At 34.8% G+C, this 9,458-nt stretch overlaps 1 pseudogene; it reads right to left on the bottom strand.

The window, feature by feature from the left end:
* Window positions 1-7,563: 7,563 nt before the first annotated feature.
* Window positions 7,564-8,746, bottom strand: LOC105468450 (actin-related protein T1-like; annotated as a pseudogene).
* Between the last annotated feature and the right edge of the window lie 712 nt (window positions 8,747-9,458).

Genomic DNA, 9,458 nt, shown 5'->3' with positions numbered 1-9,458 from the left:
TAAATGGCCCTAAATCTGTATATTGAAGGAAACAACTCTTAGATAAAAAATCATATAGCAAAATCTACATCTCAATGTATAGAAAGAATAAGTCTGGTGGTGCCAGGGGGATATTAAAGATTGGTACCAAGTCAAACATAAAATTTATAGAAATCTATGATAGGATTTTATAAAGAGACTAATTTTATTTAGATGGAGACTACCTATCTTTTAGCTGGATCACTGAGCTCTGAGCAGAGCCCACACTGAATCCTGGGTCTCCAAAAAGGGAGAATTATTATGAGGCTAGACAACATGATGATTTTATAGTGCACTTAACTTTTTTAACAAAGACACTTCTACGTGTCTAAACTACACTCTTCCTTAAAAACCGAAGTATGCTCTGTTGCAGTAACTATTTTAGTTAAAATATCAGGTAACGCAATACAAAATCAAGCAGTTTAAGAACTGAGATAAACTTCTCTGTTTACATTATTGGGGTTCCATAAGGAAAAACAGATGTTTCTCACCAAAGGGAGTCTTGGTGCCTTCTCCATTTTCTTTAAGGAAGCTCAGGCTATTATAAACTATTTTAGGTCCCTCATGCAGCAGAGGGTGCAAAAGAAAGGACAGACAGCAGAAGTAAATGAAGAAAACAAAATTCAGTCAACTGAGAAGAAAAAAAACTTTGCTCAAAAAAAAAGACAAGGTTTTAGGAGATAAATAAAAAACAAAGACATGAAGGCCTTTTAAATACAAACACACACACATGCACACATACACACACACATCTTGGATGTTAGTTTTTAATTAAACTGACTTTTAACTATTATACTTCTTTAAAAAAAGGTTTTTAAATTTCATTTCCATATTTCAGCTAGGACAAATGGCTGCTATTTCAGAAGTACCAAATATCAAACAAGAAAGGGCTTGATTTAGGAATCAAACCCAGGCTGTCATGGTGAAAAAAGAAAAAAAGAGAGAAGAAGGAAGAACGTGAGCTATAGAACTAACTTCAGTGTGGGGTGACAGCCATTGCTCTTTCAGTTTGGTCTGGCTAGCAAAACGTTGGCCTTGTTATGTATATAAAGCTCCTTAAGTAGTCAAAATAAACAATCTTTAAATTTTTTTCCTTTTGCTGGCTGTTTTTCTCCCCCCACCATACTACCTTTTTTTTCTTTTTTTTTTTTTCTTGGTGGGAATTTAGTCACTTCAGAGGCCTCATTCCCCAAAATTTGGGACTTTCCTTCAGATTTGATCAAGTCGGATAGAGTTGGTCAAACCGAAAGGGGAAAAGGCTGAAACAACAACAAAAACAGAAACAAACAACAACAACAAAAACAGTTAAGCAGTTAAGCAAAACAAATGATCCCTTGACTTTTATTTCTTAGTGGTCTAATGGTAAGGAGAAATTAAGAACAGCTGGTTGTTAATTTGAACTTTAGCCAAGACAAACCACAAACAAGTTACTTACCTAGGGGTGTGTCTCAGGCTGAAGACTGCTCTCCACAATCCTAGGAGGAGGGAAAAATCTCATGTTTGCTGTTGGAAGTGAGCTCAAACTCCATACAGGAGTTACCTGCCTTCCATCATCATGGAAGCAGGAAAAACTTGCCTTCTTTGCATTGGAAACAAGTAAAATTCCAAAAAAAAGGAGTTGTACAGCAAAATAAACTTGAGATCTTGAACAAATTTTGGGAGATCAGGGATTCACTGGAGGGGGCACTTCCAGTCCTCAACAAATTGTCCTATTGATGTGAGCCATAAAGATAGCTCACGCTGGTACCAAGCACTGACGGGAGATGTGTCAAAGGACAGGGGTGCCTCCACTCAGAATCCCTCCATGGTTACAAAAATGTAAACCCTGTAAATCTGAGACAGGCCTCAGTTAATTTAAAAAGTTTATTTTGCCAAGGCTGAGGATGTGTGCCTGTGATGTAGCCTCAGGAGGTCCTGACAACATGTGTCCGGGGCAGTCAGAGCACATTTTGGTTTTGTAGATTTTAGGGAGACATGAAACATCAACCAACATATGTAAGATGAACATTGGTTTGGTTTGGAAAGGCGGGGCAGCTTGAAGTGGGGAGAAGGCTTCCAGGTCATAGGTTGATAAGAAACAAATGGCTGTATTCTTTTGAATTTCTGATTAATTTCTCCAAAGCAGGCAATCCGATATGCATTTATCTCAAGTGCAGAGGGGTGACTTTGAATAGAATGTGAGGCAGGTTTGCCCTAAGCAGTTCCCAGCATGACTTTTCCTTTAGCTTAGTGGTTTTGGGGACCCAAGATATTTTTCTTTCACAGTAACTACATAGGTATACATAAAAGCCAGAATTATTGCACATTTGACTTTTAACTCCTCTTTTTTCCTATACAATTAAAAGTTAAGTGCATAAAACAATCATTATTAATCAATGTTAATGTATACACAATGTATAAAAATGTCATCTGTGACAATAACAATGGAGGACAAACATGTATAGAAATAAAGTGTTTGTGTACTATTGAAACAGCATTATTATTCAAGCTCGTTAAGTTTATTGTATAAGATTAAGATGTTAATTGCAGTTGCCAAGGAAACCACTAAGAAAATAACTGAAAATATAAAGAAATGGAAAAAAGAAGGGAATGAAAATTGTGCACTATAAAAAATAAAACAAATATAAAAAAGATAATGGAAAAATTGAAAAATAAGGTATAAATAAGACATGCAGACAACAAGTAGCTAAATGACATAAGTGTTTTCCTAATCAGTAATTGTTTTAAATAAAAATGAATTAAACTCTTCAATTAAAAATAATATGGACAGAATAGATAAAAACATTACACATATACACTGCTTAAAAGACACTCTCTTTACCTACAAAGACACAAAAAATTAAAACTAAAGAGGTGAAAAAGACGTTTTACATAAGTAGTAACCTAAAGAGAGTGACTATGCTAATATCAGACAAAAGAGATTTTAAGTCAGAAAAGATTTATTTCAACAGTGTACAAATACTTATCAAGAGATTAAGAACATATCACATTGATAAAAGGCTCAATTCATTAAGAATATATAATAATTATTATAAATATATACTCACAACCAATATAGCTCAAAAGTATATGGGGAAAAATTGATAGAATTGGTCTTCTAGCCATTGTGTCTGGGTTCACTGAGGCTGTGCCTTTGGTTTATAGCTTGGAGATAGTTAGGGTCACAGAATCTGTAGTTCTAACATGGACTTACCATGTTTTCATTCCTCATCTTTTCCTACCAATACTGTTGTATTTTTTCACATGGCTTGTTTGAAAACACGGTAAGTTGAAAACAGACAGTTGATACTTACCTGGCAGGGGAGATACCATGATCACGAAAACAGACAATTGAGAGGTTTGCTGAGAAACTGACTCTAATATTTCAAGAAAAATATAAATAATTTTTTTGTCCTGAAATCTCTCAGAAGTACAGATCTACATATGTATGCCTGTCAATAAGTGTCAAAAAGTTGATCCAGGTATCCTGAAGGCCCATCAGAACAGCTTTATCTTATATAGCAATCTGTGATTGCCTAAGGTGCTAACTTTCTAGGTAGACCTATGAGAGGTGTGCTGTCAGTATGGAGAAAAATAACAATGCACTAATTGTTGCCAGCTTTGAAAATGTAGTTCAGAACAAGCATCAGATCTGAAAGAAAAGTTCTAGGGCCTTTCGACATGGCTACCTCTGATTATCATTAAGCATCCTCTTCTTCACATGAAAAAAATGTAAGGAAGTAAAACCCAATTTTGGTGAATGCAACCCCTAGTTCTGCATATCAGATTTTTGAATTGATATTCTTTCCTTTTCCAATATGGTGTTCTTTTGTCCAGAAAAAAAAATGAATGTACCAAGAAAATGGTCATCAGACTCACTACCCTACTCTTGCTCCGTTAGTTATCCACATTAGGGAAGGAAAAATAAATTGCATATTAAAATTGCAGCGACATGGGTACCTCCTCCTGTAATTCACTGTGACTAAAATCACTGGATTATCACATTAGTTCCTCTCTAGCAACTTGTGTTTCTGTTGGTGTCATGTTGAGAGAAAGGTAGAAATGCCTGACTATATTTTAAAGGTTAAAATTTCATACTCAGAATTGTAAAAATAGGAGAATAAAATATCAAACTTATTTTTCTAGAAAAGTTATTGAGAATAATAATTCTCTTAATATATGGGCTGGAGATACATTTATTTTCATTAACACACTTTATTAAAGTTAGTCAAATACCTGAGTTTTTAAATACTGGACTTTGAGAATTTATATACTGTTCATCAACTCTGTTTGATATGAGAACACTGTAGAAGTAGACAATTTATTCTAGTAATTTTGATCAAATTTATAGTCTTATTTATATGTAATGAAATTTTTTAATGTCACTGTTTAGAAGCATTGTATGAAATCATTTGGTTACAAATAAAAAATAGTTTAAAAGAAAAAAAAATGAGCAGAACTGAAGCTAGAAACAGTTCTACAATATTAAGTAGAGACTTCAATACCGTACTTTCAATAATGGACAGAAAAAACAAACAGAAAATGAATGAGAGGTAAGACTGGAGCAACACATAAATGAATTAGAACTAATGGATATATACAGAACACTACACACAACAACAGCAAGTTATAAATTCTTCTTTAGTACATCTGGAAAATTCTCCAGGATAGCATATATGCTGGGCCACAAAACAAGTCTTAATACATATAAAAAGACTGAAATATTATAAGTGATATTTTCTAATCAGAAAAATAAAAATGGAAATAAATAACCAAAGGAAAACTTGGAAACCCATAGATATTTGGAAATTAAGCAACAATATTGAACAATGAAGAGTCAAAGAAGAAATTAAGAGATTTTTAAAATATATTGAGAAGAATGAAAATAAAAACACAACAAAACTTATGGGATGCAGACATAGCACTTTTCAGAGGGAAATATATAACCATACACATCTAAATTACAAAGAAGCAAGATTACTAATCAATAACTTAAGCGTAAATCTTAAGGAACTAAAAACAGGTTAAAATAAACCTAAATATATCAGCAGGAAGGGAATAATAAATATTAGAGCAGAGACAAATAAAAATATGAAATAGACAATAGAATAAATCAAAGAAACTAAAACTGTGTTCATTGAAAATATCTACAAAATTGATAAGATTTTAGGAAGACTCCAATTGTTAACAACAAAATGAAAGAGGGATGCCACTATCTACAGAAATGAAAAGGATCATAAGAGAATGCTATAAATAACTGTACAGGAACAAATTGGATAACCATCTTACTGTACTGAAAACCACTAAAGAGAATATATCACTATTCAAAAACCTCCCAATAAAGAAAAGAACAGGACTAGGTAGCTTCACTCATGAATTTTACCAAACATTTAAAGAGGAATTATACCAATTCTTCTCAAAAGCTTTCAAAATATAAAATAATTCATTCTATGTGGCCAAATTTTTCATAACACCAAAGCTAAACAAAGACACTACAAAAAATAAAATTACAGATTAATATTGTTTATGAATATATATGTAAAAACTCTCAACAAAATATTAACAAACCTAAATCAGCAGCACATTAAAAGGACTATTCATTACAACAAAATGGGATTCATCCCAGGAATTCAAAAGCAGTTTAGCATATGTAAATCAATCAAAGTAATACACCACACCAACAGAATGAAGAAAAAGTTGACACATTAAAAAAACATAAACAACATAATCTCAAATGATGCACAGAAAGCTTTTGGCAAAGTCCACAACCTTTTTATAATGTAAACAATCTATTAACTAGACATATAAAGAAATATCCTCAACATGACAAAGACCACATATGAAAAATGTACAGTTAACATCATACTCAATAGAGAGAGACTACAAGATTTGACCCTAAGATCAGGAAGAATAAAAGGATGGCTGCTTTCACAGTTCCTATTCAAGTATAGTACTGAAAGTTGTACCCAGATCAACTTGGCAAGAACAAGATTTAAAAATGCATCTAAGCTGGAAAGGGAGAAGCAAAATTATCTCTGTTTACAGACGATATGTACTTACATGTAGAAAATTCTAAGGAATAAACATATACACAGAAACATTAGAGCTAGTAAACAAATTTAGTCAGGTTGTAGGCTATGAAATCAACAAGCAAATATCAGTTGTATTTCTATACATTACTAAAGACCAGCCTGAAAAGAAAATGAATTAATTCAACTTACAACAGAATAAAATCATAATTAGGAATGAACTTAAAAGGAACAAAACTTGTACACTGAAAACTGGAAAACATTGCTGAAAAATGTCAAAGATACCCATATATGTCAAAATATATCTTTTATGCATATATTGGAATAGTTGGCATTGTTAAGATGACAATACTAAAAACGTGATATACAAGTTCAATACATTCCTTATTAAAATTTTAATGGTGTTTGTTACAAAAATGGAGAAACCTGTGCTAAAACCCAAATCTATTGGATTTTAAGGATTTCAAGGAACCCCAAATAACCAAATTAATTTTGAAAATGCAGAACAAAATTGGAGAACTCACACTTCCTAATTACAAAATTTACTCTAAAGCAACTGTAATAAAATCAGTGTGGTCATAGCATAAAGATAAGCTTATATATTGATGGAATAGAATTGAGAGTTCAGAAATAAACCTATATATATAAGTTCAATTGATTTTCAACAAGGGTGTCAAGACCATACAATGGGAAAAAACAGTATCTTCAACAGTGTTGGAAAAACAGGATAGTCATATACAAAAGAATGAAGCTGGAAAATTATCTCATGCTGCATAAAAAAACAATTAACTCAAAATGAATAAAAACCCTAAGTGTAAGAACTGACACCATGAGATTCTCAGAAGAAAACTTAGGAGTAAATCTTCATGACCTTGAAATTGGTAATGGTTTCTTAAATATGATACAAAATGAATATGGAAAAAAATAAATTGGACTTTATCAAAATAAATTTTTGTGCATCAAATGATAATATCGAGAGAGTAGAAAGCCAAACCAATAAATAGGAGAACAAAACTCGTATATATAATAGCAGTGTAATATCTGGACTATATAAAGAATTCCTAAACTAGATGGCCACACTACACACAAGCCAATTAAAAAATAGGCTAAGGACTGACTAAATATTTCTCCAAAGAAGATATAGAAATAGTAAATAAGCACATAAAAATGCTAGACATCACTAACCATTATGGTAATGCAAATAAAAATCACAATGAGATACCACTTTCCAATGGCTATTATTCAAAAAGCAAAAAACTAGCAGTGTTGTCAGCAAGGAGGATAAAACAGACTCTTACATTGATGATGGGAGTGTAAAGCAGTGAGGGTACTGGAAAAGCACTCTGGCAGTCCTCAAAAAGTTAAAGAATTAGTAAATGACCCATAAAATACACTTACAGGTATATAGCCAAAAGAATTTAGCGGGGACTCAAGTAGATACTTGTACAATATTTACAACAATGTGCAAAGAAAAATATACGGAAACACAAAATGTGAAAACACTTTTATTCAACATCCTGAAAAAGCCTGAAGGACAGTGGCACCTCCCACTGGTGCTTCTGTGATCTCACCCATCAAGTTGTTCCCTGAACTCGAGGATCTTTAAAAGCATCTTCTCCGAACCACAGATGTCCCATAATCACTAAAATCTGCAGAGGTAACCCACATTTGTTTGAAACTGCTCAGAGAGGTCATGATGGATACACCAATCCACAAAAAGAAGCATTGAGCAGGAGAAGCCGTAATTTTCATGTAAGTACCTTTGGAAGCTTTCTTTCATAAGCCTTTCCTCTGGCCCAGAAAATAGAGTGGTGCCCCCAGACAGTACAATCTCTGCAAAAGCATTCTCTGGATGTCAGTGTCACAGTTCATGATGCTGCTGGAGGCCATTTTTGAGAGTCCCGGGCTGTGGATTCCCAGCTGGTCGGGGCAAAAAGAACTTCGGGCACTGGGTACAGTTGGTCCCCAATGTGGATGATGTTCCCATCTGGCAGTTTGTATTCTCTCAGGATGTCTCCGACCTCTTGCATAGCTTTTTATGTGACTCTAAGGCGATGTTGCACAGCTTCCCTTTGATGTTATTTACCAAAGCCTTGTAGAGTATGCAAGGAAAAGTATACCCACTAGCAAAGAGGAGCCAGGTGAGGTGCTCTATGATGTCCCTCCCTGCCACAAAGAGCTTGGTGACTGCACGAGGCAGCGAGTAACTCTCATAGATGTGGACAGTGCAAATGACCCCATCTCCACTATCCACCATCAGGCCTGTAACACAGGCAGAGGCAGAGTGCTGCCACTGCATGGTTAGACAAGTAGAAAGCAGGGACACTGAAGTTCTCAAACATCATTTCTGCAAGCTTTTCTCAAATTTCTCTAGGGGTCTAAGAGGGCTCAGTCATAAGTATAGGCTGTTGACTGGGATTTTTTCTGAGCTCTCACTCAAAGAGATGTTTCCAGAGTTTCTCCATGTCATCGCATCCTGGTACCAGCCCACACTCATTGGGGTAGTGCAGATATAAGTCCTCCTACTTGTACAAGGGTTCTTGCCCCCTGAAGTACCTCTTCTGGTTGGGTCTTGCTGAAGGCATGTTGCATTTAGGACGTCCCAAGATGCAGTTGTTGACATGGTGGCATCCAATCTCTCCAGACAGGCCGGCTTTGCAGAGTCTTGAACCATTGTTAAAAATTACAGCTGGCACATCTAATACATGTGGATTAAACATGTCTGTAGCATGTTCTACTGGACTTCCTCAAAATAAAGAAAGAACACTTAGGTTACTTTATGAGAAAACAGACACCTTTGTAAGTTTTAAGGCCACAGGGTTCCAAAATTCTCAGGTTGTCACTCAGGCAGAGCTAGCTGGAAGTCTCCAGTCCACCAAAATACCCCATCCTCAATCCCTGAGTCTTGTCTCCTTTCTATAGACCCAGGATCTGCTGAAACGATTTCAGGGATGATTGCCCTCTGTGTAACAATCCAGACAAGGCCACAATTGTCTTGGTAAGCATGAGAGGGCAGGGGTCTTTGAGCAACTAGTATTTCCTAATTTGTCATATAGGAAACCAAGGAAGGCAAACCATACCTATAGAGTGCTTTGATAAGTCTGTGACTCCAAAGAAGAGGCCTCTAGTTATAGAACAAAGTGAAGCTGCCAGTCCATAGGTTTGTCCCAGAGTCCTTCTCTTTCTGCTCTGCTGAACTGCTTGTTGTGGAATGACAAAAATACATTTCATTTTGAAGGAGAAAAACTAAGCACTAGATACAGGTGAATTTCTGATTTGAGATACCTGCAACTCAGTTCCAGCAGGCACTTAGAATGTACATTTTTTTCTGTTACATTTTCAAAAACAATTTTATTGAGATAATTTTACATAACAACCAATTTACCCCTTTGCAATTATATAACTCAATGTTTTCTAGCATATTTGCTAATA

The sequence above is a fragment of the Macaca nemestrina genome, chromosome X (assembly GCF_043159975.1).
Source record: "Macaca nemestrina isolate mMacNem1 chromosome X, mMacNem.hap1, whole genome shotgun sequence".
Taxonomy (NCBI): domain Eukaryota; kingdom Metazoa; phylum Chordata; class Mammalia; order Primates; family Cercopithecidae; genus Macaca; species Macaca nemestrina.
The sequence above is the reverse complement of the archived record's forward strand: the minus strand, read 5'-3'. Positions and strand labels throughout refer to the sequence as shown.